This window comes from Adelges cooleyi, unplaced genomic scaffold, assembly GCF_023614345.1.
Source record: "Adelges cooleyi isolate 19-005CV unplaced genomic scaffold, UGA_ACOO_1.1 ACOO_flye_CR_arks_rails_tigmint_CR_PRNA_307, whole genome shotgun sequence".
Taxonomy (NCBI): Eukaryota; Metazoa; Arthropoda; class Insecta; order Hemiptera; family Adelgidae; genus Adelges; species Adelges cooleyi.
Genome location: NW_026095978.1, coordinates 21842 through 28150, shown reverse-complemented (window position 1 = coordinate 28150; position 6309 = coordinate 21842). Strand labels below are relative to the sequence as shown.

Genomic DNA, 6309 nt, shown 5'->3' with positions numbered 1-6309 from the left:
TAAAAAAAAATAATATACTACTATAAATTCCAAATTGCACCTGTCTATTTTTTATTACTCAAAATATGCTCAAGTACCTAAATAACAAACTTCTTATAAAATTCTATGTAGGTACCAACAGTGAAATGTTAAACCTTGAGACAGTTTCCAATTTGAAACTTTAATAAACAGCATAAAAGCTTCAAAACTAATGTTGAGGTCGAAACTGTTGAACATTAATAGGTAGGTACGTATTTAAAATTTAAAAGCAGCTAACAAACGCACTTATACACTTTAAAAAAGGTTAAATTTTCTTAATATCTATCTTTGTTATCATTTAAAACGGAACAATATACCTAATCAAAAAACTACTACTAACTATACAATATTATATTAATGTAAGTACTATAGTCTCAGTATTAAATCCTTACAATTTATATAAACTAACATGCCTTCTATGTACAAATGTAAATAAGAAGTAATAATGTTAAGTGGCAAGTACTCAAGATACTAAACAACAAAACCAGCAAATATATATATACACGTAGGTATTAATATACCTAAGCACTATTTAATATTTTTTATAAGAATAATGATTGTAATGAGAATAATGTTGTTTTCAAACAACAGGCAAATATTTTAGAAAATATTAAATAATTATATAATATGATATATTTTTCTAACCAAATATAGGTGCAAAATAAATTTGTTTGTACACACAAGATTCACAATAATATTGTCATAATAATATGTATAAAAATAAATTTGTATTTATTGATTTTTTTTTTTAATTGACAAACCAAAAAATTTAAATAATTGTTTTGAACAGTAGGCACAATGTACGTGTTCAGCTTAAGTACATCGGGTTAAACAGGAAATTATTTATTATTTCAATTACATTACATGAAAAAGTTGCATAAAACGTTAATGTGTAAATAACGCATTATGTCAAACTCTTGGATACATGATACCTCCTACGTTGCAAAAAGATTCATTTAAATGTTCAAAAGTTTTAAAAAAAAAATCGGTTTAGTTTAAACATCAAGTTTACAAAGATATTGATACTGGTACATGAAAAATCAAAACATATGACACATTATAACGATACCAAATACGTAATATTTAGAACAATTTAAATTAGTGTAAGTGTTGCGTGTCGTGGAATGATGAAATTTTAATTAAGAACAAGAACCAGAAGACCAACTCTTCAAAATTAATTTTGATATATTATTACAAACAAAAATTAAAACACTTATAAAAAACAAGACAAAAATCTGACATTTCACAATATTAAAGCACAAGTGAATCAATTATTCGAGTACATAAAGAAACTAGTTAGTCTACAAAGCGTACAAACAGATACCTTAGTTGATACAGACAGTGATGTAAATGTTAATCCGAAGGCTTTTGTATCCATATTGTCTGGAAATATAACTCAAAAGAATGTAACATTGCTGGATGGGCAAAGAGAAGTCAGGTTCTATACAAAAGTTGTAGTTTCTGGTGAGCTGATGGATAGTCATACACTAATAATGTTCATATTGTGCCCGATGAAGTCATCATAATATGTGATTGGTAACTACCAAAGAGTTAGTTTATCGGAGACCACGACGCTTATGTCAAGCAGAAACACTTAAAGTTGATGAATAAATAGAAAAATGGTTACGAGAAGACATCATTAAGCCTAAAATGTTCCAATTATGCAAGCCCAATAGTCTTAGTTCAGAAAAAAGACAATGTTTTACGTTTCTGAATAGATTATCACAAGTCAAGTCAATGAACATTTAAAATTTTTCTTGGCCTCACTAGATATTTCAGAAAAATAGTATAAAATGCTTTTCTTTGATTGGTAAACCTTTAACCGATTTGTTACTTAACAAATTTAACTGAAATTTGAAGAAAAGAGCATACTCTCTCATGAATATGCTAAAAAAAATTGGTTGTTATGAACAGACTCACGCAATAAGGAAATCTCTAAATACCTATCATGTTCACATTAGACACTTCCGTTACATCATACAAATACGTTTTGCATTGATTGATGGATTAAGTAAATTTTGTTGGTTGCTTCCTACAAAGACTACTTCAAGTCCAAAGATACAATTGAAAAATTCAGAAAATTGATCTAAAACTTTTGGGAATCCTACGTTCAGTTCAGCTAATCACTATACGGTTTAAATTTACCTAACCTAACCGTAAACATTTTGTAGTAATGTTTAGAGCTACATAAAATAACCATTTTTAACGTTATCTCTCTGTTAACGATGACTTGGAATCAAGGCAGCTTTAGTTCTGTTGATGACGCACAGATCAACTAATCGATTGATTCACAGCTTTCATGGACAACTCCTGATTTTCTCATAACGCTCTTGACATGATACATTGATACCCGGACAATTAGAACTAAAATTTTTCGACAAATTCATATTTATTAGTTATAAAGTCGTATTTCTAAATATTTAGTATTATTATTACCAATGACACCGATATTGAACGTCAATATTGTTGTTAATTTAATATCAGACGACAAAAACAAATTTCTTCTAGTTTTTGAATACTTCATCCACTTGTTGGTTGTTTTAAATTTTCTAGACACCTAATCATATATTGTAATAATAAAAAATAAATAAATCATCTTCAATAAATATATTAAAATAAACATTGAATTTACTTTTCCGGATAGGAATTTTTTCCTCTGAATGCATGTCTATGATTTTATTTTTTCCATAACGTTGGTACCCAAGTTGTTCATTACCATATGATAGAGAAAAAATACAAATGATACCATCAAATACTGTTGGTACATATTTTCAAGTATTGAATCAAATCCATTTACTGTTAGTCAGAAATTAATAAATAGATAAATTAGTATTAAATGTTATTGTCTATGAATTAATTAAAATACGTATGTTGTGTTACTCTTTGCAATTGAGATTTATGCACATTAAATAAATTAATAATGGTTTTGTTAGGCTTTACGATAGCCATAAAGATTTTAAATCTTTTAAAATCTATTAAAATGTAATATACTAGGAATTTTGCAATTGAAATATTGTTCTATTAGAAGTATCAATCATAATAATATAATGTTGTAAAAGATTTTTCGACGCCAAGAAATACTCACCTATTATTACCGAAGAATAGATTATTTTCCAACATGAGAAAATATCTTTAGCTACCCCAATTCTCTTTCTTCAACGCCATATAGCCGACGCACTGCACAAAATATTATGAAACTTAATCTCTTAACCTGAAAGCAATATAAAAATTTTAATTAACAATGATTTTACTGTTTTATTAAATTATAAGTATTTATTAGTCTGTTAAACTCAAATTATTAAAATTTAAAAAAAGATTAAAAACTACACTTAATTATGAATTTTACTCACATTGTCAGTAGGACTATCGAAAATTTCATGTTTTTTATTTTTAATCGCCGTATAAAGATTGGTCATAAAATCATATTGAATTTGATACCGTTTAATTGGAAATAAAAGGGGACAGAGTTTTTCTTCAACAATATTTTCTTTACAATCTAAAAACGTTTGCATGGTGAACCTGAAACCAAACAATTTAAAACTTACAGCAAATACACATTAGATGTCCAGATTAGATTATATTTTCAGATTTAGACAAGAATATTGACATTTTGATACTTGATTCAAAATTTATGTTGAGCTACATAAAAACTAATAAACTGTTCAAAAGTATTTAAAAAGCCAAAATATAATAGTAAGTGCACCATATACAATAGATCACAAAATCTTCGTGAGAAACATTCGTTCAATTCTCAATTGAGGTTTACAGAATTTATTTCAGTAGGTGGGTAAGTTCAAAGTACCTATTGCGTCGCGCGCGGTAAAAATTGACCAAGAATATATTTAATCTGTATTTTCATCAATTGATGGTTAATCATTTATATAAAAACAACTTAATTTTTATATATTATGTTTTTCTCATACTAAATATAGTTTCATTTTTATTTTTATATTTAATTAAAAACACCCGAGTATACTTCTACCTTAAATATATATATATATATATATTCGAATGGCGTATTTGACCGGGAGGGCTATAGCTAACTTTATGCCAGTTCGGTCGCCGGAGGGTGCATGGCATTTCTGCCATGCATATCGGGGGTTGATGATGTGGGTCGCCGCTAAAAATCCGGGTGGTCACCCATCCGAGTTCAAGCAGCAACGGCCACAGTTTAACCTCGAGTGCCATGCAGCAGCTGAGGTGTCCACTGCGCCACACCGCCCCGATACTTCTACCTTGATCTCTGCATATTAATTTTGTACCATTAGTGCATATTTTTTTTGTTTTTCTGCTACGCTGACTCTAAATAAAATTGTCATTATTTCGATGTTTTGATAGCGCAAGTAATAATTTTCTGTACCCATTAACGCAAACTTCCAACAGAGATATCAAATGTACTAAATAATAGAATGGAAAAACAACATAACAGCATGTAATAACGACAGATAAATAGAATGTACCTAAATCAATGTCAACACTACCTATCGTCAGCCAAACTAACAAAACCATATTTCTTATGTTGGGGTATTTATTTACCCCAAGTAACCTGCTAATGCATCATAATAGTATATTAAGTAATGTCAGTATGTGTAGTAAATTTTATTCACTACTTGGACAGTTAAACATGCTTACCATAAAATATAATTTTCACAATTTCGACGACGCACTTATTATATAATTATTATTTTCATAATGTAGAAAATCCAGATAATTATTTACAAATATAAATAACAGATGTAGGTGGGACTTAATGATCAACACTTAGGAAATAGTCTAGGATGAATCGTAATAATTAATAACTATTAATTTTATTTTAATGAACAATCTTAATAAGTAGACTTTGATTTTGTACAGGAACTAAGAATACGAAATACAATTTTTTAAATGATAAAATAATGTTTTGACTTTTGGCGTCAGTCGTCGCAGAATAAAATAGTTTAAATTGTTGTGTGATAGTGTTATCACAGAATAGATTAAATCTACTCAGAGGTGTTATCACTAACCAAACAAAAAGCGGAAATATTTAAAAATGTAGGTAAGTACATGCACTACAAGTTTTTAAAAGTTTTTCGGCAGAATAGATTAAACTTAAAACTAAAAACGATAAAATAGTATGGATACTGTCTTCAACATTTTTTATTATATTATTTACGTGTACGGCGAATTATGGAATATGGAAAAGTAATTTTTTTAATTTTTTTTATTGTTTATTCATTTGGAATAATATGTACCAACCTATTTAATATTATGCGCCTTGTTTTTACAAACAATTTATGCACACCACACGTCAATAGTACTGATAACAGTCGCATACATTCTAACATTATGTACAACTATTTGAATTTATCTAAAAAAAAATACAAACGATATCACACTATAAGTCGTCCGCTGATGACAAATTCACCAAAACCTACTTTACAAAGATAAATATCGAATGGCTTATTGGGAGAGAGTAAGGCGTTAGCATTCAAATAAATTAACAAACATGAAAAATGATACAGCCAATACCAGATAATACCTAGCATATTATATTATTATATCAGCCAGATAAAAAACATTTGAAAAAATGAAAACATTAGGTACAGCCGACAAAAAACAATGTGGCACCAAAACGGTTTATATAAAATGAACAAACACGAAAAGTTCAAAAGATAAATTTACGATACTTAAGGGGAACGGAAATTGAAAATAATTCGTTGACATTTTACAGCTATTAGTTTTTTCTGTGTGTTTTTTAAAAACTATTACTCCATTTAGTAAAGTAGAGTAATCAGTAATGTAGTTACTGTAAACTATCAGTAAACTATTAAGTATAATACTTAATAGTCAGTATCTGTATCTGTAATCAATGCACATATGTAAGGATTTTAAAAAAATTTATGAAGTTGTTCGGGGGAACGGGTTAAAGGTACAGTAAAATAGGTATTGAAATATTTTGTTCAAGAAAAATAAAAAGTAATGATGGGGTCTTACAAAATCCACACATACAAAAACGATAAATGATACCATTTGTAAGTCTTAAAAAAAATGCAATTTTTATAAACATATGTGTATCGTTATACGCATACCATACTCGTCAAGTTGGACCAAATGAATTTTTAAATCTGAATGTGATTAGATATTATTATTACCTATTAAACATATTTTTCGGGTTTAATATTTTATTTGAATAATATTGTCATTAGTGCAGTATCAGAATAAGAAAAGAAGGATTTTATCCGATCAAAAACTTCCATACGAATTTGTCGATACTTTGTGATAAATTAACATTCAGATTTAATAATTTCTTTG

The 6309-nt window shown here is 28.0% G+C and overlaps 1 long non-coding RNA gene across 2 annotated transcripts; it reads right to left on the bottom strand.

The window, feature by feature from the left end:
* Positions 1 to 647: 647 nt before the first annotated feature.
* LOC126839667 (uncharacterized) lies at positions 648 to 4910 on the bottom strand. Of its 2 annotated transcripts, XR_007685936.1 has the most exons (6): positions 4651 to 4910; positions 3369 to 3537; positions 3104 to 3229; positions 2651 to 2814; positions 2455 to 2575; positions 648 to 2382 (listed from the first exon to the last, which is right to left on the bottom strand). It is a non-coding gene; the product is annotated as an uncharacterized LOC126839667 (long non-coding RNA). The 2 variants fall into 2 exon arrangements; XR_007685937.1 differs by lacking the exon at positions 2651 to 2814 and having other exon boundaries at positions 4651 to 4908.
* Between the last annotated feature and the right edge of the window lie 1399 nt (positions 4911 to 6309).